The sequence below is a fragment of the Micromys minutus genome, assembly GCF_963924665.1.
Source record: "Micromys minutus genome assembly, chromosome: 1".
Taxonomy (NCBI): domain Eukaryota; kingdom Metazoa; phylum Chordata; class Mammalia; order Rodentia; family Muridae; genus Micromys; species Micromys minutus.
Window position 1 is genome coordinate 210,644,519 of NC_137969.1, and position 27,770 is coordinate 210,672,288.

Sequence of the window (27,770 nt, forward strand, 5' to 3'; positions counted from 1 at the left end):
TCCTGTTCTTTCCAGGACATTTAACATGAAGGGGTGTTGGATTTTGTCGAATGCTTTCTCAGTGTCTAGTGAGATGACCATGTGATTTTGGTCTTTAAGTTTGTTTATATGGTGGATTACATTGATGGATTTCCTTATGTTAAACCATCCTTGCATCCCAGGGATGAAGCCTACTTGGTCATGATGAATGATGGTTTTGATGTGTTCTTGGATTCGGTTTGCAAGGATTTTGTTGAGTATTTTTGCATCAATGTTCATAAGTGAGATTGGTCTGAAGTTCTCTTTCCTTGTAGGGTCTTTGTGTGGCTTAGGTACGAGGGTTATTGTAGCCTCAAAAAATGAGTTGAGTAATATTCCATCTGATTCTATCTTTTGGAATAGTTTGGCGAATATTGGTGTTATATCCCCAATAAATGTCTGATAAAATTCTGCACTGAACCCGTCTGGACCTGGGCTTTTTTTGGTTGGGAGGCTTTTGATGACTTCTTCTATTTCTTTAGGTGTTATAGGGTTATTTAGATGGTTTACTTGGTCCTGGTTAAACTTTGGGACCTTGTATCTTTCTAGGAAAACGTCCATATCCTCCAGATTTTCCAATTTTGTGGAGTATAAGTTTTTGTAGTAGGATCTGATGATTTCTTGAATTTCCTTAGTTTCAGTTGTTATGTCACCACTTTCCTTTCTGATTTTGTTAATTTGGATACTCTCTCTTTGCCCTTTAGTTAGTCTGGCTAGGGGTTTATCAATCTTGTTGATTTTCTCAAAGAACCAACTCTTTGTTTTGTTGATTTTTTCAATGGTTCTTTTAGTTTCTATTTGGTCTATTTCTGCCCTAATTTTGATTATTTCTTGCCGTCTACTCTTTTTGGGTATATCTGCTTCCTTTTGTTCTAGGGCTTTTAGCTGTGCTGTCAGGTTGCTGATGTGAGCTCTCTCCAGTTTCTTTTTGGAAGCACTTAGGGCTATGAGTTTTCCTCTCAATACTGCTTTCATTGCATCCCATAGGTTTGGGTATGTTGTGTTATCATTTTCCTTGAATTCTAGAAAGTCCTTAATTTCTTTCTTTATTTCTTCTTTGACCCTGCTATTCTTTAACAGAGTGTTGTTTAATTTCCATGTGTATGTGGGCATTTTGTTGTCTTTGTTGTTGTTAACGACCAGCCATAGACCATGGTGATCTGAGAGGATGCATGGGAGTATTTCAATCTTCTTATATCGATGAAGGCTCGTTCTGTGTCCAATTATGTGGTCAATTTTTGAGAAGGTGCCATGGGGTGGTGAGAAGAAGGTGTATTCTTTTACTTTAGGATAGTATGTTCTGTATATATCTATTAATTCTAGTTAGTTCAAAGTCTCTGCTAGTTTTGCAGTGTCCTTGTTCAGTTTCTGTTTTCATGATCTGTCCATTGGTGAGATTGGGGTATTAAAGTTTCCCACTATTATTGTATGGGGTGAAATGTATTTTTTGAGCTTTAGTAGAGTTTCTTTTATGAATGTGGGTGATTTTTTATTTGGAGCATATAGGTTAAGGATTAAGAGTTCCTCCTGACAGATTTCTCCGGTAAAGAGTAAAAAGTGTCCTTCTTTATCTTTTTTGATAACTTTTGGTTGGAAATTTACTTTATTCGATATTAGAATAGCCACTCCAGCTTGCTTCTTGGAGCTGTTTGCTTGGAAGTTTTTTTCCCACCCTTTTACTCTGAGATAGTGTCTGTCTCTGTCTCTGAGATGAGTTTCCTGTATGCAGCAAAAGGCTGGATTTTGTTTATGTATCCAGTCTGATAGTCTAAGTCTCTTTATTGGGGAGTTGAGACCATTTATGTTAATAGATATCACGGAATAATTGTTTCTGTTTCCTGCCATTTTTGCTTTTTTGGGTTGAGTTGTGTCTGTGTTTTTTTCTTCTTTTAGTTTTTTTGTTTAGGAGTTTTCATGCTTTTACTAGGCTGTATTTTCCCTCCTTGTATTGGGTTTTCCACCTATAATTCGTTGTAGTGCTGGGTTTGTGGTCAGATATTGTGTGAATTTTGATTTGTCTTGAAATATCTTTGTCTCTCCATCGATGGTGATTGATAGTTTTGCTGGGTATAGCTGCTTGGGCTGGCACTTGTGCTCTCTTAAGGAGTGTATGATGTCTGTCCAGGCTCTTCTAGCTTTCATAGTCTCTGTTGAGAAATCGGGTGTGAGTCTGATTGGTCTGCCTTTATATGTTACCTGACCTTTTTCCCTTACTGATTTTAGTATTCTTTCTTTACTTTGGGCACTTGATGTTTTTACTATTATGTGTCGGGAGGTATTTCTTTTCTGGTCCAACCTATTTGGAGTTCTGAAGGCTTCTTTTATGCTAGTGGTCATCTCATTCTTGAGGGTAGGGAAGTTTTCTTCTATGATTTTGTTGAAGATATTTACTGTGCCTCTTAGTTGATACTCTTCTCCCTCTTCTATTTCTATTATCCTTAGGTTCGGTCTTCTCATTGTGTCTTGTATTTCCTGGACATTTTGGGTTAGGAGATTTTTGTTTTTTGCATCTTCTCTGGCTGTTTTGTCTATGTTTGCAATGTTGTCCTCTGCCCCCGAGATTCTCTCCTCGATCTCTTGTAATCTGTTGGAAATGCTTGCTTCTGTGACTCCTGATTTCTTTTTTTGGTGTTCTGACTCTTGGGTTATCTCTTTTAGCGCTTTCTTTATTGTGTCAATTTCTGTTTTAATTTCCCTCTTCTATTCCTTTATTTCTTTGGTTCTGTTTTCGTCTCGTTCTTTGAGTTCTTTGAGTGTTTTTCTTGTTTCTTCTTTAAAAGCTTCTGAATCTTTTTGCTTTTCCTCCCTTTCTTGTTTAAGTAACTCTATCAGCGTCTTGAGGCATGATTTCAGGTCTGTGTCTTCTTTCTCTGGAGTGTTTGGAATTCCGATGTTTGCTACTATGGGAGAGCTGGGTTCTGGTTTTGCTAGATTGTCTTGGTTTCCTTGGGATATACTCTTTCTCTTTCCTCTTGCCATTTTGTTGTCAGTGATATGTTCTTGCCTTTCCCTTGTATCTGGTCTGTGTCCCTGGTACACTTTCCGTGTGCACTCCTCAGAGATCTCTCTACTCCCCAGCAGCCCAGGTTCCAGGTGGCAGCTGGGCCAGGCTCCGCTCTGCGTCCTGAAGTCGCCTCCGGGTGGGAACAGACGTTCCTAAGATCTGTTCCTGGTCACAGATGCTCAGCCTCTCCGAGCCACCTTTCCGGTTGGCAGGTGGGCCAGGCTCCGCTCTGAGTCCTGAAATCGTCTCCGGGTGGGAACAGAAGTTCCTAAGATCTGTTCCCGGTCACTGGATCAGGGAGGACAGGGCAGGTCAGGGCAGGGGGTGCCCTTTCCGTGTGCACTCCGCAGAGATCCCTCTGCTTCCCAGCAGCCTAGGTCTCCAACTCACCAGTTGCTCAGCCTGTACAAGCTGCCTTTCCAGCTGGCAGTTGGGCCTGGCTCTGCTCTGTGTCCTGAAGTCGTCTCCGGGTGGGAACAGAAGTTCCTAAGATCTGTTCTCGGTCACTGGATCGGGGAGGACAGGGCAGGTCAGGGCAGGGGGTGCCCTTTCCGTGTGCACTCCGCAGAGATCCCTCTGCTTCCCAGCAGCCTATGTCTCTCACTCACCAGTTGCTCAGCCTGTACGAGCCGCCTTTCTGGTTGGCAGTTGGGCCAGGCTCCGCTCTGAGTCCCCAAGTCGTCTCCGGGTGGGAACAGAAGTTCCTAAGATCTGTTCCCGGTCACAGTTGCTCAGCCTGTATGAGCCGCCTTTCCCATAACTAGTAATACCTTAATGCAGAGTATCAAACCTTAAAAAAAAAAAGAAAGCCAAGCACTGACAAAAATTTATTTGAATACATTTTTGAAAAAATGTTTGAAATTTTTTCCTTTTATCTTTTTTTAAAATAAAGTTTAAAAAAATTTCGTTAGGACAGTTCTTTATGTAGTAATACTTTTATTTGTTTTGAAAATGGTTTTTAAAATGCTGAAATTTAGAATTATCCCATTAATTTTCATGATATTTTAAAAAGCTATGTAATTTCTTTGAAGTATTACATACTTACATATTTTTAAATATCAAAACACTCTTCCTATTGTGTTTGTAGCAGGAAGATATAGTACGTAAAATAGTATTCTAGAAGCAGGGAACAGTGGTGTATATCTATAATCCCAGCAATCAGGGAACTTCAAGCCAGGAGGACATGAAGGATAAGTTAACTGAAAGATGTCCAGATGCACCTAGCTACTAATGTTTTGGTACCCATTGTATATTATAGGCATGGTTGAAAACACAGCAGACCTCTTTTAAATCCATGTTATTGATGGCTCTTAGCTAATAGCATTAAGTAGAATAACTCAATGCATACACTTGTTTACTTTAAAACTACAGTCTCAAGTGAGTGCGGCTTGCGACTAGTGAGGCATCCTGGTCATAAGATGTTTGCACTAAGTCTCAGGTGAAGTAGAGGGAAGGGAAGGGTGAAGGAAGGATAACCTATGGAGAACATCAAAGAGGGAATTTGCTTATTTTGACTGAGAGTAGACATGTTTAGTAGCTGACAAACGCAGAGTAAAGTCACACAATTGTGCCCTGTAGTCTTACCATTGCTAACTGTTTTCATGATGAATAAATTCTAAGATTTCCTGCCTTTGGGAGAAATTTAGTAAGGCTCAGGGGCAAACCAGGACCATCTCTGAGCAAAGGCGGCTTTTTTAAAAATAATAACCCACAAGAGACTCACTGCATACCTTGAATAATTTTTCTTGCTTGTAATTTACTTAAGTCATAAGGAAGAAAATAAAGAGTGAAAAGACTATCTGCAGCCATTCGAATTCATGCAAACTTGAGATCATGAAGAAAAAATTAGTTTTCTTAACATATATGTATTGTGTTTTTCCATTTGTTTATCTTTTTTTACCGAATACCTACTCTGGGTGCCAACTTTGGTTTCTGTACTGAAACAAACAATACCCCTAACTTAAGTATATTGCAGAAAATTTTTTATTACTTTGTAAAACATAAACATAACACAGATAAATCTAAGCAGCTGTAAAGCCAACTCTTGAGGTGTTACTCATCAAGAGTGGCAGCAGGTCCGTGGGCAAATGTCCTGAGAAGCAACAAAATACTCACCTGAGTCTCCTGAAGCATGGCTGAGTCGTATTGTGATGATAAAGTTCAGATAAATGTCCCACCCTCCCTCATTCCTCAAAGAACTCAGCTCTCTCCCCTCACTTCTGAGCCTCCAGTCTTTAATGCCCTAAGAATTTGATGTGTTCACCCCATTTTCTTTATTCTTGTCCCTTGTTAGGGATCGTAATTCTCTTTGCTTAGTCGCTTGGCACAAGAAAGACTGAATTATGAAGATTATCAACCACTGGAGACTGCACCCACATACATACATATAGTAATCATTTTTCTCCTGTGACAGATTCTTTAAGATAATATTTCTGTAAAATCTCTAATGTCTCAGAAAACTATATTGTTAAAACTAAAATACCAGTTCATTTATTGTTCAAGTCACTTAATTACTTGAATATAATTATTATGGATTTGGGGTTAGATCTTGATATTTTCGACCCAAAGTATCATGCATACGCCAAGCCATTTCAATTGTACAATAACCACCAAGCTTATGCTATATGTCCATAAACAAATTTAAGAGGAAAAATTTCCCACCATGTCACGACTTCAGTATATGTCTCTTGTTTCTGTTTAAGCCAAATGTTTCTTAAGACTCAACTGTTTATATTTAAAAAAAAAAAAAAAACCCTGCTACTTTGTACAGTAGCTCCAATATGTCTCATAAAATTTTTATCTTTAGTGCTAGCTATGCCTATACGATGCTATGGCGGCACTGAAGTCATAATAGTTCTATTGATATCATAATTGCTCTGAGGGGCCATTACAATGTGCATATGTATGTGCCTTTGACAAGCTGTGTTGTTAAATGAAGCCCCAAACCGACTAAATGTAATAATGCAGGCCTAACAAGCTGTAGAAGAGCTGTGGTTGGAGACATCTCCTTCCTTCTTAGTTAAATGGCCAGAGACTGAGGAAGTGAACTGTTTGTATGCTGCAGAACTGCAAACCACGAGAGGACACACACTCGTTAAACCCATTCTTTTTACTTTTGAGAGGAGGATAGTCATGGGAGCTTGGGAGGATTTTTTATTTATTTATTTTTATTTTTAGAGTTTTATGGATAATGGCAAAATCAGGAAAGAAATAGAAGTCTTAATGTCTGCTCAGGATTTCTTTTACTAGAAGGCTCCCTTTCAGTGACAAAATAACTGTAGAAGAAAACACTTCTAAAATACAGTTTGTTTCTCCATTTGGAAAGAATAGTACAATTCCCTGGCTTATTATGAAATCTTATTTGCCATGGATAGATATTCCTTAGATGAGCTAGAATGTTAGTTTGTGTTTTCAGAGGTAAAATGAGCAGTTGAATGGCACTGTGGCTGAAATTAGATTTGGGAGCAGGTTAAGGAATCACTCCCTGATGGAGGATCGAACATCAGTGGCCCACATGGTACCCAGGTGACTATATTGTAGCAAATTCTATTGTAGCATAGACAGAGCCCATAAACACCTGGACCAAATTACTGGTGAGGTGAGAAACAACCTGCTAGTAAGTGTGAGGATGCAGAACTTGCCTACTTAAATGCTCTAGATCAGCCCTTCACTGAAAGGACTAGAGAATTTGAAATGTGCCATTTTATTTTGCAGGGTTTTTCACATTTAAGTGAAACATTTTTATAAGGAAAAACCTAGAGTTTTGAAATGGGCTCCATTGCTCATATCCCTGCTACATAAAATTTTGTCTAAGCAAATTCAGGTGAAGAGACAATTTAACTTAGTGGTTTTAATTAGTGTTTCTTTGTCTCCTCTTCAAAATACATCTTCAGGTTTATGTATGTATGTATGTATGCTCTATCTGCATATATACCAGTGTGCCAGAAAAGGACATGAGATCCCATTATAGATAATCATAAACTGCCCTGTGGTTGCTGGGAATTGAAGTATGCCCTCTGGAAGAGCGGTCAGTGCTCTTAATTGCTGAGCTATCTCTCCAGCTTAACTAGTGGTTTTTTTTATAGATAGATGCCAAGCAACCATTCACACTTACATGAGAAGCTGTAATGTCTTAGTTGGAGGAGAAAGCTGGGTGCCATTAGAGAGCACAGTGAGGGAAAACAATGTAGACGAGGAAGGGAAAGGGATAGTAGGAAATAAAGAAGACATCAAGGGGAGAAAGATTTCAAGAATTAAAGGAATATGCAATATATAAGAAAAAGAGCTAGAGTATGGGGAAATGGTTCACGGGGTAAAGGGATTACAGAGCAAGGAAGACCTGCATTTGATCCTTAGCACTTGAACAGCAACCATTTGCATCTATAATCCCAGGCTGGAAGCACTTTGCCAGACAGCACAGCAGGTTCAGCTGTGAGCTGAATTCTGGGTGCAGTTCAGAGATATTGCCTCCAACAAGTAAGACAAAGACAGAAAGATGCCTCTGTGGAGCTCTGCCATCCTTGTTCATGTGTAAACACAGTCGTGCATGCCTGTGGGAATAGACAGACAAACACACATGCTTGCTTGAATGTTTACACCCATGCACATGTGTGTACAGTAGTTGTTAGCTGGCTTAATTATGGTGTGTGTGTGTGTGTGTGTGTGTGTGTGTGTGTATGTGTATGTGTGTGTAAGTGCAAACTGTAAGGAGGTGGTATTGAATAAATAGCACAGAAGCAGAAGTCTAGAGTGATTGTGAATTAAGGCTGAGTCTTCTGGGAAAGGCCTTGAGATGGACTCAAAGGCCCATAAGAGAGACACCAGAAGGCAATATATTTTCTGTTCACCACTCCATCTAAAGAGATTCTTTATGCCAGATAAATGTTTTTATAGGCCTCATTTAGAAATTGATAAAAATAACTAAAATTATTGTTTTTGCTACCTCCTCTTTAAGATTATGAGAATGTGTTTACTTCCAAAGACTTATGCAAAGTGGAATTTGTCTTTGTGTGTGTGAGAGTGAGTGTGAGTGTGTATGTGTATGTGTGTGAGTGCGTGTGTTTGAATATATAGGGAACTTCCCACTTTTGCCCTCCTTGTTTGCTGAGGAAGAGAATTTTTTTTGGTTGCTCTTTCTCTCTCTCTCTTTTAAATTAGATACTCTGTAGTTACATTTGAGATGTTATTTCTTTACCCTGTCTGCTCACATCTTCCCTCCCCCTCAAGTTGCCTTCACGAAGGTGCAGTCCTTTCTGATTCCCCATTCATTGCCTTGTCATTCCCCTATGATGGGACAATGTGCCCTCTCTGGAGCAAAAGTCTATTCTCACATTGATGCCAGACACTGCTATCTTCAGCTATCTATACAACTGGATCAATAGGTCTCTCGAAGTGTGCACAGAGGTTGGTGTTTTACTCCATGGGAGTTTTGTAGGGTTTGGTTCATTGATAATGTTATATTTCCATGAGGTTGCAACACCTTTCAGCTCTTTAGGTCCTTTCTTTAGCAACCTAATGTGATCTCTGAGTTCACACCGATGGTTAACTGCAAGCATGCACAACTGTATATGACTCATAGTCCCTGAGGGGGCATCTTTGTCTGGTTTCTGCCAGTAAACCAGTAAACCAATAAATCTCCTTTTTGGGATCAGCTATAGTGCTTGATTTTGGTGAATTTTTATGTGGTGGATCTCCAGGTGAGGTGGCTTCTGAATGATCTTTTCTTTAATCCCTGTTCCTCTATTTGACCTTGCATTTCCTCCCATGGAAGTTTTGTGCTCTTTTCTAAGAAGGATGGAGGGCTCCCTCCCCATTTTGGTCTTCCTTCTTTTTGAGCTTCATAATATCTGTGAATTGTTTCTTGGGTACTGGGTGTTCCAAGCTTTCTGGGCTATTATCCCCTTATCGTGAGTGCATACTACGTATCTTCTTTTGTGACCAGGTTACCTCACTCTAGTTCCATCCATTTGCCTACAAAATTCATCAAGTCATTGTTTCTAATAGCAGAGTAGTACTCTATTGTGTAAATGTACCACTCTTTCTTTTTTTTAATTGAATAACTTTATTTTAAAAAAACAAAGATAAATGTACAGATTTTAAAAGCATTTTTGCATAAAAGTATATGACTACATTATTGTCAGTACTTGATTTTTTTAAAAGGTTTTATAGTATGCATTAAAATCTTACTAGTTACAATGAGCATAAAGTACATTTAAAACAAGATTTAACCTGGAAATAGTCAAAGTTTTCTTGGCCTTTGTTTTTCTTGAACTTCATGTAGTCTGTGAGTAGGTTCTGGGGTGTTCAGAGATTTCTTCTGGGGTTAGTATCCAATTATCAGTGACTGCATTTTATGTCTTTTTTTGTAACTGGGTTACCTCACTCAGGATGATATTCTCTAGATGCATCCATTTTCTTAAGAATTTCATAAAGGCATTGTTTCTGATAACTGAGTAGTACTCCATTGTGTAAATATACCACAATTTTTGTATCCATTCATGTACTGAAGGACATCTGGGTTCTTTCCAGCTTCTGGCTATTATAAATAGGGCTGCTATGAAAATTGTTGTGCATGTGTCTTTGTTGTATGTTGGAGCGTCTCTGAGGTATATGACCAGAAGTGGAATAACTGGGTTTTCAGGTAGTACTATGTCCAATTTTCTGAGGTATCACCAGACTGATTTCCAGAGTGGTTGCACCACCTTACAAACTCACCAACAGTGGAGAAGTGTTTCTCGTTCTCTGCATTTTTGCCAGAATCTGCTACCATCTTAATTTTTTATTTTAGCCATTCTGGCTGATATCAGGGCTGTATCAATTTGCATTTCTCTGATGACTAAGGATGTCCAGTACTTCCTAAGATGCTTCTCAGCCATTTGATATTCCTCAATTGAGAACTTTTTTGTTTCGCTCTGTACCCCATTTTTTAATAGAGCTGTTTGATTCTCTGGTGTTTAACTTCTTGAGTTCTTCGTATACCTTGGTTATTAGGTTTCTATCAGATGTGGGGTTGGTAAAGATATTTTCCCAATCTGTTGGCTGCATTTTTGTTTTCTTGACAGTGTCCTTAGCCTTACAGAAACTTTTCAATCTCATTAAGTCCCATTTGTTGATATATGACCTCAGAGCATGAGCCATTGGTGTCCTGTTCAGGAAATTTTCTCCTGTGCCTATGTGTTCTTATGTTTTCCCTATTTTCTCTTCAAATAGTTTCAGTGTACCTGGTTTAATGTGTAGATCTTTGATCCGCTTGCAATTGAGCTTTGTACAAGGAGATAAGAAAGGGTCTATTTTCATTCTTCTTTATGCTGAGTGCCAGTTGGACCAACACCATATGTTGAAGAGGCTGTCTTTTTTCCATTGAATGTTTACAGATCCTTTGTCAAAAATCAAGTTACCATATATACGAGGGCTCATTTCTGGATTTTCTATCTATTCCATTTTTCCAAGTGCCAATCTCTGTACAAGTACCATGCAGTTTGTAACACAATTGCCTTGTAATATAGCTTGAGGTCAGGGATGGTGATTCCCACAGATTTTTTTTTTTTTTTTTTTTTTTTTTTTTTTTTTTTTTTTTTTTTTTGTTGAGGATGGATTTCGCTATTCTAGGTCTTTTGTTATTCCAGATGAAATTGCACATTGCTCTTTCCAGCTCTATGAAGAAATGGGTTGGAATTTTGATGGGGAATGGATTGAATCTGTAGATTGCTTTTGGTAAGATGTCCATTTTTACAATGTTAATCCTTTCAATCCATGAGCATGTGAGATCTTTCCATTTTCTGAGATTTTCCTCCATTTCCTTCTTCAGAGATTTGAAGTTCTTGTCATACAGGTCCTTCACTTGCTTAGTTAGAGTCACACCAAGGTATGTCATAGTTTTTGTGACTATTGTGAAGGGTATCTTTTCCCTAATTTCTTTCTCCACATGTTTGTCCTTTGAGTATAAGAAGGATACTGATTAATTTGAGTTAATTTTATATCCAGCCAGTTTGCTGAACTTGTTTATCAACTGTAGAATTTCTCTGGTAGAATTTTTGGTGTCACTTTCGTACACTAATATCATCTGCAAACAGTGATGTTTTTACTTCTTCCTTTCCAATTTGTATCCCTTTGATTTCCTTTTGCTGTCTAATTGCTCTGGCCAGGACTTTCAGTACTATGTTGAATAGGTAGGGAGATAGTGGGTAGCCTTGTCTAGTCCCTGATTTTAGTGGAATTTCTTCAAGTTTCCCACTGCTAAGTTTGATGTTGGCTATTGGTTTGCTGTATATTGCTTTTATTATGTTTAGGTATGGGCCTTGGATTCCTGTTCTTTCCAAGACTTTTAACCTGAAGGGGTGTTGGATTTTGTCATATGCTTTCTCAGCATTTAGTGAGATGACCATGTGATTTTGTTCTTTGAGTTTGTTTATATGGTGGATTATATTGATGGATTTCTGCATATTAAACCATCCCTGCATCCCAGAGATGAAGCCTGATTGATCATGATGAATGATAATTTTGATGTGTTCTTGGATTCAGTTTGCAAGAATTTTGTTGAGTAGTTTTGCATCAATGTTCATAAATGAGATTGGTCTGAAGTTTTTTTTCTTCTAAGGTCTTTGTGTGGTTTAGGACAATATCTGACCAAAAACCCAGCACTCGAAGGAATTATAGGTAAAAAACCAAGTGCAAGGAGGGAAACTACATCCTATTAAAAACAAGAAAATACCTAAGCAAGAAAACTAAAAGAAGAAAGACACAGAGGCACAATTCTACCTCTAAAAGCAAAAAAAGCAGGAAACAACAAATACTATTCTTTAATATCTGTTAACATAAATGGACTCAATTCCCTAACAAAAGGACATAGGCTATCAGACTGGATACATAAACAAAATCCAGCCTTTTGCTGCATACAGGAAACTCATCTCAGAGACAAAGACAGACACTATCTCAGAGTAAAAGTTTGGAAAAAACCTTCCAAGCAAACAACCCTAAGAAACAAGCTGGAGTAGCCATTCTAATATTGAATAAAGTGTATTTTCAAACAAAAGTTATCAAAAAAAGTAAGGAAAGACACTTTTTACTCATTACAGGGAAAATTTGTTAGGAGGAACTCTCAGCCCTTAACATATATGCTCCAGTACATGAGCACCCATATTCATAAAAGAAACCCTACAAAAGCTTAAAAAATACATTGCACCCCACACAATAATAGTGGGAGACCTCAACACCCCACTCTCAATAATGGACAGATCATGGAAACAGAAACTGAACAAGGACTCAGTGAAACTAGCAGAAGTTATGAACTAATTGGAATTAGTAGACATCTACAGAACATTTCATCCTAAAACAAAAGAATATACCTTCTTCTCAGCACTTCATGGCACTTTCCCCAAAATTGATCATATAATAGGTCACAAAACAAGTGTCTATAGATATAAGAGGATTGAAATACTCCCATGCATCCTATCAGATCACCATGGTCTAAGGCTGGTATTTAATAACAACAAAGACAACAAAAAACCCATATACACATGGAAACGAAACAATGCTCTATTAAACAATAGCATGGTCAAAGAAGAAATCAAGAAAGAAATTAAGGATTTTCTAGAATTTAATGAAAGTTAAAATTCAACCTACCCAAACGTATAAGATGCAATGAAAGCAGTACTGAGAGGAAAACTCATAGTTCTGAGTGCTTCCAAAAAGAAACTGGAGAGAGCATACATCAGCAACTTGACAGCACAGTTAAAAGCTCTAGAACAAAAGGAAGCAGACACACCCAAGAGAAGTAGAAGGCAAGAAATAATCAAACTCAAAGCAGAACTTGATCAAATAGAAACAAAAGGAACCATTCAAAGAATCACCAAAACAAGAGGTGGTTCTTTGAGAAAAATTGCAAGATTGATAAACCCTTAGCCAGACTAACTAGAAGGCAAAAAGTGAGTATTCAAATTAACAAAATGAGAAAGGGAAGTGGAGACATAACAACTGAACCTGAGGAAATTCAAGAAATCATCAGATCTTACTACATAATCCTATATTCAACAAAGCTGGAAAATCTGGAGGAAATGGATAAAGTTAAACCAGGACTAGGTAAACCATCTAAATAATCCCATAACGCCTAAAGAAATAGAAGCAGTCATCAAAATCCTTCCAACCAAAAAAAGCCCAGGTCCAGATGGGTTCAGTGCAGAATTCTATCAGACATTTATTGATGACTTAATACCAAAAGTCTCCAAACTATTCCACAAAATAGAGTTAGATGGAACACTACCTAACTCATTTTTCGAAGCCACAATAACCCTCATTCCTGTTTCACTCTTTCTGTATCTATTTATTTGTTGAAGGACATCTGAGTTCTTTCCAGCATCTGGCTATTATAAATAAAGCTGCTATAAACATGGTTGAACATATGTCCTTGTTATATGTTGAAGCATCTTTGTCTTTGGGGTATATGTCCAGGATTGGAATAGCTGGGTTTTCAGGTAGTAGTATGTTCAATTTTCCACGGAACCGCCAGACTGATTTCCAGAGTGGTTGTACCAGCTTACAACCCCACCAACAGTTGAGGAGTGTTCCTCTTTCTCCACATCCTATCCAGAATCTGCTGTCACCTGAAGTTTTGATCTTAGGCATTCTAATTGGTGTGAGGTGGAATCTCAGATTTGTTTTTATTTGCATTTCCCTGTTGATTAGAGATGTTTAGCATTTCTTTAGTTGCTTCTCAGAAATTCGATGTTCCTTAGCTGAGAATTCTTTGTTTGGCTCTTGACCACATTTTTTAAAAGAGTTTTTATTTCTTTACAGTCTAGCTTTCTGAGTTTTTTGTATATATTCTATACTAACCCTCTATCGGATGTAGAATTGGTAAAGATTCTTTCCGAATTTGTGGCTAAAGCAGAGTCATACACTGAACCCAGAGCTTTTGCTTTTGTTTAGTCTAGCTAGCCAGTTCTCCTTGGGAATCCTAAGTTTCCATCTCCTGAACTCCAGGAATATAAGCAGGTTACCATGCATGCCTGGTTTTTACATGAATGCTGGCAAATCTAAATTCTGTTTCTCATATATGTGTCAAATGCTTTATTCACTACCCACCTCTCTTGCCTCAAAGTTGGAATTTAATTTGAGTTTTGCACAAAAATAAATTGTATAAGCCTTCTGAGAAAAGCTAAATAGTGAAGGAAGAAAAATGCAAGAGAGAGTAAGGATAGATTTATATTATTATTAGTGGACTTTTAAATCAAAACCATTGAAGGTGTCACACTATGTTTATCAGAATTTAAAAATGCTTTAATTTAAACACAATATTTGCACATATTTATTAGCTTCAGTATGGCAATTTGATACAGAATGCAATATAGAATGGTCACAAGAGGCCAGGCCTACTCCATGTTCGGACAGGCCTCCATCTTCAAGAAAAGAAAAAAAAAGCCTGAGAACTAACCTCCAAAAGAACTTAAATTTCACCCATATACCACAATAGACCTCATGGCTTGTACTTGGCCAGAGTTACACCCTAGCGACAGTTAATTAAAGATTAGTCTGGTTGTTTCAGATGTACTTTCAGACTATTCGCAATTGTATATGGTTTTGCTTCAGAGCACCCACCTGTTGACTTATACTTATTCTATTAGATGCTTGCCTCCCTCTTCCCCTCACTTGCTCCTATCTTCCTAGAAAAACTTGTCTTTCTCAGGGTTTGTGGCTTTTCTCCCTTCTCATCTTGTCCTACTGTGTCAAGGTTGAATTGGAGGAGAGCCCAAGACCTATCCTGTAATAAAGAGACCCTAATGCATTAGAGATAGCTCCTTGGTGGTCTTCTGGGCATGACAATCAAATAAGAATAATTAGGATTTCTATGACTGCTATCGTGGGAGAGACTGCCTGGGACTCTCAAAGTGAAGGTAGCAGTGCTGCCTGGGTACAGATACTTCTAGCCCAAAACCAGAGCCAGCCCAGTTATATCAGGGCTGGTGGCCTGCCTGCAGATTGCTGGGCTCCCAGAGGAGCTGCAGAAGCACTCTCACTCCTGAGCCCATGGGTGTGTCCACACTCCCTCTCTACTGTCTATTATGGGAGAGACTGCCTGGAACTCTTGGAGCACACGTAGTGGTGCTGCCTCAAGCCAGACTATTTGGGACCAAACTCAGAGACAGCGCACTGCCATCTGAACTCACAGTATACCCAGAGAGCAGAACACCGAGGAGCAAACTCTCTCCAGAGCACACAGGCCCACAGATCCACGGGAGATACAAGATCCAGTCAGAGACAACAAGATCACCTGGCGTCACCTGTAACAAGATGGCAAGAGGCAAGCACAAGAATCTAAGAAACAAAAACTAAGACAACCTGGCAATATCAGAACTCAGTTTTCTCACCACTGCAAATTGTGCATATCCTAACTTACCAGAAAAACAACAATTAGACTTAAAATCACACTTCATGATGATGATGGCGATCCTTGAGAAGTACAAAAATAGCATACTTAAAAAAGTACAGGAAAGCCAGGAGAACACAAGAAAACAAGTTGAAGCCCTTAAAGAGGAAACAAAAAACCCCACAACAATCACTTAAAGAGCTACAGGAAAACACAAACAAATAGGCGAAGGAAATGAAAACAGAAATGGAAACAATGAAGAAATTGCCAAAGGAGACAATCCTGAAGTTGGAAAGACATCGGGAGTCATAGATGCTAGCATCAGCAACAGAATACAAGAGATGGAGGAGAGACTATCAGGAGCAAAAGACACTATAGAAAACATTAACACAACAGTCAGAGAAAATGCAAAAATCAAAAAGCTTCTAATCCAAAACATCCAAGATATCAGGACAGAATGAGAAGACCAAGCCAAAGGATAATAGGTGTAGAAGAGAGCAAAGACGCACAACTAAAAGGCCCAGTAAATATCTTCAACAAAATTATAGAAGAAAGCTTCCCTATCCTAAAGAAAGAGATAACCATGAACATACAAGAAGCCTACAGAATTCCAAATAGATTAGACCACAAAAGAAACTTTTCCTGACACATAATAGTCAAAACACCAAATGTTCAAAACAAAAAAAGAATCCTATAAGCAGTAAGGGAAAAAGGATAGGTAACATATAAAGGCAGACTAATCAGAATTACATCAGACTTAACAATAGAGATTATGAAAGCTAGAAGATCATGGACTAACATAATACAGACCCTAAGAGAACACAAATGCAAGCCCAGGTTACTATATTTAGTAAACTCTCAATTACTATAAATTGAGAAACCAAGATATTCCACAACAAAAAGAAATTTACACAGTATCTGTCCACAAATCCAGTCCCACAAAGAATAATAGATGTAAAACTTCAACACAAGGAAAGAAACTTCATGCTAAGAAAAGCACAAAATTAATCTTCTTGCAACAATCCCCAAAGAAGAAAAGCACAGAAGCATAATTCTACCTTTAACAACAAAATAACAGGAAACAACAATCACTATTCCTTAATATCTCTAACATGAACTGACCCAATTCTCCAATAAAAAAGCAGTGACTATCAGACTGGATACATAAATAGGACCCAACATTTTGCTGCATACAGGAAACCTATCTCAGTGACAAAAACAGGTACTACCTCAGAGTAAAAGTCTGGAAAAAACTTTCCAAGCAAGTGGGTCTGAAGAAACCTGCTGGAGTAGCCATTCTAATATCGAATAAAATGTATTTTTTAACCAAAAGTCATCAAAAAAGATGATTAAGGACAATTGTTTTTTCATAAAAAATCTATCAAGAAGAACTCTCAATCCTGAACATCTATGCTCCAAATACAAGGGCACACACATTCATAAAAAAAAAAAAAATAAAAACAACTAAAGCTCAAAGCATATATTGTACCACATACAGTAATAGTGGGAGACTTCAACACCCTACTCTCATCAATGGACAGATCATGGAAGCAGAAACTGAACAGAGACACAGTGAAACTAACAGAAGTTACAAACCAAAAGGATTTAACAGATATCTATATCACACTTCATTATAAAACAAAAGAATACACCTTGTCAGCACATCTCGGCACCTTCTCCAAAATTGACCATATATTTAGTCACAAATCAGGCCTCTACAGATACAAGAACTTTGAAAGAATCCCATACTTCCTATCAGATCACCATGGACTAAGGCTAGTCTTCAACAACAACAACAACAACAACAACAACAACAACAACAACAACCAAACAACCAAAAAGCCCACATACACATGGAAGCTTAACAATGCTCTACTCAATTATAGCTTGACCAAGAAAGAAATAAAGAAAGAAACCAAATACTTTTTAGAATAAAAAAAATGAAGACACAACCTTATGAGATACAATGAAAACAGTGCTTAAAGGAAATAGAGGAAAACTTATATCTCTGAGTGCTTCTAAAAAGAAATTAGAGAGAGCATATACTAACAGCTTAACAGGACACTTGAAAAATCTAGAACAAAAGAAACAGATATACTCAAGAGGAGTAGATGACAGGAAATAATCAAACTCAGAGCTGAAATCAACCAAATAAACACAAAAAGAACTATACAAAGAACCAAAAAACAAACAAACAAACAAACAAACAACCCCCAAAACCAAAAAACACAGAAGCTGGTTCTTTGAGAAAATCAACAGAATTGATAAATGCTTAGCCAGACTAACCAGATGGCACAGAGAGAGTAACCAAAGTAACAAAATCAGAAATGAAAGGGGAGACATAACAATAGATACTGAAGAAATTCAGGTGTTATCATATCCTACTACTAAAGTTTATACTCAACAAAAGTAGAAAATCTAGAGGAAATGGACAATTTCCTAGACATAACAGGTTACAAACTTAAATTAGGAACAGATAAACCATTGAAATAGCTCTATAACCCATAAAAAATAGAAGCAGTCATGAAATCCTCCCAACCCAAAAAGGTCAGGACCTGATGGGTTTAGTGCAAAATTCTAACAGACCTTCATAGAAGACCTAATACCAATACTCTCCAAACTATTCCACAAAATAGAAACAGAGGGAACACTACCCAACTCATTCTTTGAATCTACAATTAAGCCCATTCCTAAACCACACAAAGACCCTACAAGGAAAGAGAACTTTAGACCAATTTCCCTCATGGAAATTGATGCAAAAACACTCAATAAAATTCTTGCAAACCGAGTTCAAAAACACAGCAAAGCAAACATTCACCATGCTCAAGTAGGATTCATTCCAGGGATGCAAGAATGGTTTAATCTATGGAAATTCACCAATGTAATCCACTTTATAAACAAACTGTAAGAAAAAGACCACAGGACCAACTCTTTAGACGATGAGAAAGCATTTGGCAAAATTTAACACCCTTTCATGTTAAAGTCTTGGAAAGATCAGGAATTCAAGGCCCATACTTAAACCTAGTAAAAGCAATATATAGCAAACCAGTAACCAATATCAAACTAAATGGTGAGAAACTTGAAGCAATTCAACTAAAATCAGGGCTAGACAATGCTGCCCACTCTCTACTTTCCTATTAAATATAGTACTGGATGTACTATGCAGAGCAATCAGACAGCAAAAAGAGGTCAAGGGGATACAAATTGGAAAGGAAGAACTCAAAATATCACTATTTGAAGATGATATGATAGTATACTTATGTGACCCCAAAAATTCTACCAGAGAATTCCTACAGCTGATAAATAACTTAAGAAAAGTGGCTGGGTATATAATTAACTTGAACAAATTAGTAGCCTTCCTGTATTCAAAGGTTAAACAGGCTGAGAAAGAAATTAAAGAATTGACACCCTCACAATAGTCACAAAGAATATAAAAATACTTTGGTGTGACCTTAACCAAGCAAGCAAAGGGTCTGTATGGCAAGAAATTCAAATCTCTGAAGAAGGAAATTGAAGAGTATCTCAGAAGGTGGAAAGATCTCCCATGCTCATGGACTGGAAGGATCAACATAGTAAAAGTGGCCATCTTACCAAAATCAATCTACAGATTCAATGCAATCCCCATCAAAATTCCAACTTAATTCTTCATAAAATTAGATAGAGCAATTTGCAAATTCATTTGGAATAATTGAAGACCCAGGATAGCAAAAATGTTTCTCAACAATATAAAAACTGGGGGAATCATCATTCCTGTCCTCGTGCTGTGTTATAGATCAATTGTGGTTAAAAACAGCATGATATTCATATGGAAACAGGCAGGTAGATCAATGGAATAGAATTGAAAACCCAGAAATGAACCCATACATATGGTCAATTGATCAAAGATCAAGGAGCTAAAAACATTCACTGGAAAAAGGACATCATCTAGCAGTCTGCATGTAGCAGAATGCAAATTGATCTATTCTCATCACTTTGTACAAAGCTCAAGTCCAAGTTGATCAAAGACCTCCACATAAAACCAGGTATACTGAACACAAGGATCCCAAATGAAGGAGTTAGAGAAAAGACTGAAGGAACTGAAAGGGTCAGAAATCCAATGGGAAGAACAAAATGATCAACTAATCAAACCTACCAAAGCTCTTAGGGACTAAAAACACCAACCAATGAGTTCGCATGGTGCATCCTATGGCTCCAGGTGCATATGCAGCAGAGGATAGCATTCTCTGGCATCAATGGGAGGAGAGGCCTTTGGTCCAGTGTAGGCTTGTATTCCCAGTTTAGGGGAACGCCAAGGTAATGAGGTGGGAGAGGGTGGTTGGAAGAAGAAAGCGTCTTCATAGATGGGATTTCAGAAAAAAAAAAAATATATAAAGTGTAAATACAGGGAATATCCAATAAAAATATAACAAAGATTTCTTCTTTAAAAACTTTATTTTAAAAAACAAAGATAAAAGAAAAAAATTTTCAAACATTTTTGCATAAATGTATACAAATACATTTTTCTCAGTGCTTGGCTTTTTTTTTTCTTTTTTTTTTTTAAGGTTTGATACTCTGCATTAAGGTATTACTAGTTACAATGAGCAAAAAGTACATGTAAAACAGGATGTAACCCAGAATTAGTCAACGATTTCTTGGTGTGTAAGGATTGAGCATAATATTTTTTTCTTTGTATTGTTTTGTTTTCTTTTTTTCTTGAGCTTCACACAGTCTGTGAGTTATTTCTGGGGCAATCCTAGCCTCTGGGGTTAACATCCCATTATCAGTGACTGCATATTATGTCTGTTCTTTTGTGACTGGGTTATCTCACTCAGGATGATATTCTCTAGATGCAACCATTTTCTTAAGAATTTGGTTAAGTCATTGTTTCTGATAGCTGAGTAGTACTCCATTGTGTAAATGTACCACAATTTTTGTATCCATTCATCTACTGAAGGACATCTGGGTTCTTTCCAGCTTCCGGCTATTATAAATAGAGCCGCTATGAACATTGTGGTGCATGTATCTTTGTTGTATATTGGAGTGTCTCTGTGGTATATGCCCAGAAGTGGAATAGCTGGATTTTCAGGTAGTAGTACTATGTCCAATTTTCTGAGGAATCGCCAGATTGATTTTCAGAGTGGTTGTATCAGTTTACAACCCCACCAACAGTGGAGAAATGTTCCTCTTTCTTCGCAACCTTGCCAGCATCTGCTGTCCTCTGAGTTTTGGATCTTGGCCAATCTGACTGGAGTGAGGTGGAATCTCAGGGTTGTTTTGATTTGCATTTCCCTGATGGCTAAGGATGTCGAGCACTTCCTTAGATGTTTCTCAGCCTTTCGATATTCCTCAACTGAGAATGTTTTGTTTAGCTCTGTACCCCATTTTTTAATAGGGTTGTTTGATTCTCTAGTGTCTAGCTTTCTGAGTTATTTGTATACCTTGTATATTAGGCCTCTAGCTGATGTGGAGTTGGTAAAGATCTTTTCCCATTCTGTTGGCTGCTGTTTATAACAAAGATTTCTATGACCTCAAAAATTCATCACTTTTAGTGGTTGAAAATTATCAGACACCTGAAGTATTCTTGAATACATTATAGATTGTTGCAGACCGTATTGTTCTGCAATGCTGTAGAACACGAGAATTAATTCTAAGCTTTCTCTTTCATATGTTCGAATTCACTCACAGACTTCAATTTAATAGGAAAAATAGCCAGTATAAGCAGCATTCACCTAAGGTCATGTGTTACACATTGTACTCAGACCCTGTATTCTTTTTGGAAAGACTAGTTCAATATATTTCAAAAAATAGATTACATCTTCTTTTATGCCTTGGTAGTGACATAATAATGGTTTCTGGGACAAGTCCAGGAGGTATGGGCATCTACAAGGGTCGATGGCTGCTGTAGGTATAACGTTTGTTTGTATAATATTATACATAACTTTACATTTCTGCTTCAAGGAATGTTAATGTTAATCACTCCACAATAATCAGAGACAGCATGAGCCTGGGAAGCGAAGGTGTGGCTGATGTCGCAGTAAAATGGAAAATGCTGGGACATTCAGGACAGCCGTTCATGCTGTGGAAAAGAACTAAAAAAAAATAAGTTCAAAAATATGTAATTTCTCAAACATGCAAAATATAAGGATGAATTATATGAGGAGCTTAATGAATCTAAAAGAAGGAATGCAGCTGTGTTGTGAGCCGACCTGTCAGAAAGATACTAAGGAGGGAGGTGAAAGAGATTTAGGGTGTGGTGGCAGCAGGAAATTTCTCCAGCTGTTTTTTTGTTTATGCTTCCAGAGGCAGACAGATTCTTGAGTTCTGGGTCATCTTAGAACAGATCAAGGTAAGTTCTGGTAAAATGATAATTTCATGGCAGGGTCCCAATCAGCTAGTTTATCCTCTGTGCTTGACAGACAGGCAGGTCTCTGAATTCCTTTGCAATATTTAAATAAAAAAATGTGCTTTTTTTTCCCTAAAAATCAAGGGCTGTTGTCTTGGGATGCTGATTCCAAGGCTAATCAAAGGGAACCTAGAGTAAATGATTGGATTTGGACTTATAACCTGTTATAATCAGTAAAAGATGAGTTATAGCATTATTATTATTATTATTTTAAGAATAGCAAGAGAGAAGTGCTTGGAGAACTGTCTCAAGCAGAAAATACAGGTGTCTGGAGATCTCTAGACAAAGTAGAACGGAGTTGTTTGTTTTGCTACTCTCAAACACTCCTTTTCTCAGGACACCTCTCCAAACCTGAGGCCAGTCCTTGCCACATTTAAAAACATTTTGAAACAAAATTTCATGCTGCCTAACTTTAGTCTATAGTGAGATGAATTCTGGTTGGATGTAAGTCCAATTATGTTTCTTACTGTATGTCCAATTACACAATGCTTCTCTTAGGCTGGCGGGGTCGGAGACAATAGCTGCTTACAGTTTTAGAGATTTAGTCCATTGTCTTTATAGCAAGGACCACGATGGCATGCAGACGGACATGGTGCTAGAGAAGTAGCTTGAGAATTCTATATCCACATTCACAGGCAGCAGGAAGAGAATGAAATCCACTGGATCTGGTTTGTGCTTCTGAAACCTCCAAGTATACCTCCAGTGACACACTTCCTCCAACAAACCTGTGCTTTTTTTTGAAATAGTAGCACTTCCTAAGCATTCAAATATGTGAATCAATAGGGGCCATTCTTATTCAAGCCACATCCCCATTCTTACATTTCCCTAAATAAAAGCACACACAGCTCATTTCTTTCAGTGTTTCCTGCATGCATGTTTCTAGGGCTGACTACTTGGAACTGGATAACTGACCATGAGATTCATCCTTGTGGGAGACTAACTCTCCTTCTCTCAGAAGTTAGGTGTCAGTTAGGTTTGAGGCCTCATGAGATTTTATCCATTTCCACTGGGACATCAACTATAGTGGCAATTGTTCAGGTCTTATTTATGCAGCCATGTTTTCCAGATGTTATGGGGACATAGTGTCCTTGTTAGGAGGCACAGCCTCAGACAATCCTTTCTGGTCCCCTGGCTTTTATTTTTCATTTTGAGAGTCTTGGTTTCAGGCATTGTGTTGGAGATGTATCAATTGGGTTGGACACCCCAGCCAATTTTTCTTTGAATTTTTGACTAGCTGTGGCTTTTCTGGTCTCCTTCTGTTACCAAAAAAAAAAACCAACCAAACAAACAAACAAAAAAAAACAAAACAAAAAAAAAAACACTTACTTGATGAAAGGTAAGAGTTGTGGTTATCTGTGGATAAAAAATATTTAGAATTCTGTTAGAAATTATATTAGTTTAGGAAAGTAGTAGCAGTAGGTCCTCTTCTAAGATGTGGTATATCATTTGTCACATGTTGTTGGCCAGGTTTACAGTACCAGGCATGATTTTCTTCCTGCTAAGTGGGTCTTGAGTCAATTACACAGATGTTGGCTACCATCGAGATATAAGTGCTACAGTTGCACCTTTAAGGGTATCTTGCCGTAATGATCATTGTGGTCCATGGACATCACAGTACTTTCACTGCTTCATAGTTGGAATATCACCTTCTGATACTGTGACAACTAGTCCTCAGGGAGGAGACTTTCTAGTCATTTCCATTCAAATCTACTGAATCCTGTGTTCATCGTGCATAGTGTCTTCAGCAAGAGGGTCTTATTTTCAATTCCTGGGAGGCAAACAAAAGCTACAGATAGAGTGTAGCCTATATTATTTTGGGAATCCTTTGTATTCTCCTGACCAATAACTCGAAATGAGATTTTTCATGACTAGTACTATGAATTGTACTATGAATTGACCCTGATCCCAAGTGGTCTAATTTCATTTATATATATATACTGTCTGTTTGTTCTGTCTGTTTGTTCTGTCTGTCTGTCTGTCTGTCTGTCTGTCTGTCTCTCTCTCTCTCTCTCTCTCTCTCTCTCTCTCTCTCTCTCTCTCTCTCACACACACACACACACACACACACACACACACACAATGTAACAGAACCATTACTAAGCTTCTAATATTAATTTTTTTCTATAGTTTGATTTTGGATAAGTCATCTTTACAGGATTAACTCCTTGTAACCATTTGCCTTCTGGCTCTTTAAAACAGATTTATCAAATGTGTAAGTTAGAAACATTTCTGTTAATTGCCTCCGTGTTTGGGAAAACTGCTGTGTGTGCAGAATCTTTCCTCAATTTGGACTGGAAGCCTACAGAACAGACTGTGAATTTCCCAATTGCATTTTAGAGTCAATTCTATCCAGCCTGTAACTTTTTTTTTGGGATTGTATTCATATCATAGATAATGAGTGCTTTCTATGAGGTTCCCAGATTGAAATGAATATTGAATTTTCTATTTCTTTGTATGAGAAAGATGACTTTGAAGTTTGGCTCAAGCTACATCAGTCTTTATGGAAGAAAATAATTGGCAGTCTCCAAAAAGTGTATTTCAAGCTTGCCGTCATAATAACAGTGAAATGAAAGTTGAGAACTGCTCACCAAAGAAATGATTCTTCATGTTTTGATGTAAATTTTTAAATATAAAGAATGGTTAATCTGACATTCCTCTACTCTTACTGTCCTGTATTATTCCTTTTTCTGTTTCTTCTGTGAAAAGAAGTCTACAGAAAAATGTGAGAAAGTAAAATTAAACTCAATTTCTCTTAATTTATATTAATTTTAGGCTTTAACTAGATATAGCACCTAGATCCCAGTTTTTAGATAGTATATTATAGGAATTACCACTTTTATGATTTTATCGGATATTCTATGTATTTACATTTCATGTTATCCCGTTTTCATCCTTCTGCCCTCCCCCCACCCTTGCTTCCATGAAGATGCTCCTAATCCTAACCACCCACTCCCACCTCATTGTTTTGACATTCCCCTACACTGGGGTAACAACCCTTCACTGGACCAATGGTCTCTCTCCTCCCATTGATGACAGACAATGCTATCCTCTGCTACATATGCAGCTGGAGCTATAGGTCACTCCATGTGTGCTCATTGGTTGGTGTTTTAGTCCCTGGGAGCTCTGGGGGGGGATTGGTTGGTTGATATTGTTATTCTTTCCAAGGTGTTGCAGACCCTTTCAGCTCCTTCAGTCTTTTCTCTAGCTCCTCCATTGAGGTCCCCGTGCTCAGTTTGATGTTTAGCTGCAAGTATCCTTATTTATATCAGTAAGGCTCTGGCAAAGCTTCTGAGGAGGCATCCATGTCAGGCTCTTGTCAGGAAGTACTTGGCATCAGCAATAGACTGGGTTTGGTGACTGCATATGGGATGGATCCCCAGGTGAGGAATTACCAGTTTTCATACTCACATGTCGATTCTCATAATAAATCTTCCCACTGGTCTCATTTACTCTGTTGGTCGTGTTGCTCTGAATAACTCTGACTAGTACATGAAGGAACAGTTGTTGAAACTACATGTCACCTGAGTGTCATCTTTATCTGGTGAGTGACAAATGCTCAGCAGAGTCATTGGGGCTTTTAGGTGATATTCTGGGGGCAATGACAATATCAGCAATATATAACCACAGTTCTCATACTCTGATGTGGTTTAGATTTATTTGAAAAACTAATTCAATTATTTGGAGTGTCGAGTTGAGATAGAAGGACAAAGATATGTAGGATATGGTGGAAATTTCTGGATTTTAACCCAGGTTTGCAGATAGCTTCAATAGATGTCACAATTCAAGTGTCTCCAATGAAAACACACTGCAGCCACTGTGCATGTCACTGTCCAGGTCACTGTTCAGGTCACTGTTCAGGTCACTGTGCAGGTCACTGTGCAGGTCACCATGCAGGTCACTGTGCAGGTCACTGTGCAGGTCACTGTGCAGGTCACTGTGCAGGTCACTGTGCAGGTCACTGTGCAGGTCACTGTGCAGGTTACTGTCCAGGTCACTATGCAGGTCACCATGCAGGTCACTACAGCAGTAAAGAAACCCCCTTTCACTGCTTATTAATGCTTATAAAAAGAGAGACAATTTTATATTTAGACATTTTTTAAAATAGTTGAATTCATTTTATTTTGTGTGTATGGGTGTTTTGCCTATATATACACACTACATGTATGTTCTTGGTGTCCTTGGAGGACAGGTGAGGGCATCAGATCCCCTGTAACTAGTACAAAAACTTGTATGATCCACCATGCAAGAGTAGTCAGTGATCTTAACCACTGAACCATCACATGGCTGAAGTGTTTAAAACATCTTTCAAGCAACATACGTTCCTTTGTAAGTTTTTGTGTTCCATTTTTCTCATCTCTTTTTCCATTTATTTAAACAAATTGTAATGTCAACCTTGAATGTTTTGTTCTCTTTATTTAGAACGTTTTCATATTTTTTTGATGAATAAAAGAATATATGCATATATTCTTTATATTTTAGCATTTCTATTTTATCATTGTATTTTGTTGTTGTTGTTGTTTTGAGACAGTATCTCTCTACGTTGCTTTAGCTGTCTTGAAACTTGCTATGTAGACGAAGCAGGTCGGTCTCACTCTTACAGTGATCCACTTGTGTCTGTATCCCAAGACCGGGATTAAAGTATGTATCACCGTGTTAGGCTATTCCAGCATTTAAAAAAATGGACATGGTTGTAAATATGTAGGATATAATAGAAATCTCTCAGTTTTCACTCAGATATTCAGGTAGCTATGATAGATATATGTCAAAGTTTAAGTATCACCAATGAAAATTAACGTTAAATATTTTTTATACATCTCCCAGGTGGCCTCTTTCCAACTCCTCTATATCACCTCTCTATTATCTAATTTGTAGCCTCATTTTTTATTATTGTTATATACACATACATACATACATACACACACACACACACACACACACACACACACACACACACACACACACACACACAAATAGTAGCAGATGAATCAATTTGTGCATGTGGTTTCTTAGTTGACCACTTAGTGTTAGTGTTAGTATTTCTCTATGCAGTCATTAGTTTTCTGTGGTTGTTTGTCTAGGGGTAGAACCCAGTCAAAGTTTTTCTCTTCCACTTTGGCATGTGTATTGATATCACTACTGTTATTGTCTGTATGCAGTCATTTCTAAAAGAAACTTTTTCCAGACTTCCTGGAATTCTGTCTCTTAGAAATCTTTCTGCCTCCTCTTCCTTGATGATCTCTCAGCAATACATGCAGGAATTATGATGTAGATGTTAGCTCTGGGCGTTCAACAATCTTCTGGTCTCTGTATTGTATCCAGGTGTGGTGTTCTGTGATGCCTCCATTTGCTGTAAAGAGAAACTTCTTTCATAGGGTAGTAGCTACATCATAATCTGTGGGTATAAGAAATATATATATATATATGTATATATATACATATAATATAATATATATAATATAATATTATATTATATTAACAAATGATGGCAGCCTAGGAAACAGGCAGAAGTAGATTCTTTCCTAAAGTTCATTACCATTCCTAGAATGTTTGCTAGGTTTCTAATACATGCATGATTTCTCTCCTTTCAAGCAGGTCTTCCATCCAATTAGAGAGCTGTTGGTTACTACCAGCATGTGAGTGGATGTTGCTTATGACTTCACCTTTATGATATCTTCTCATGTTGGTCATAGACATTGCAGCTGAGTAATCCTACTCGGTATTTCATGGTACTGAGTAAGTTTGACTGCTGAGAGGAGGCTCAAATAATGAGTCCGGTGTCCTATGTGTATGACATCTTCACCAATAGGGGCTTACCTTTAACCTCTGAGAGGCACCTAAGGGTGGCATCAATAGTCTATATTCTATAATATGTGCTTACTTTATGATAATTGTTATCAAATATCTCACATCATTTTCACTTAAGCTCCCCAACCCCTTCATTTTTTTCCCCCAAATTGGCCCATCTGTCATATTCTGGGTTGATTCTAGTTTTATTCAGTTGTATT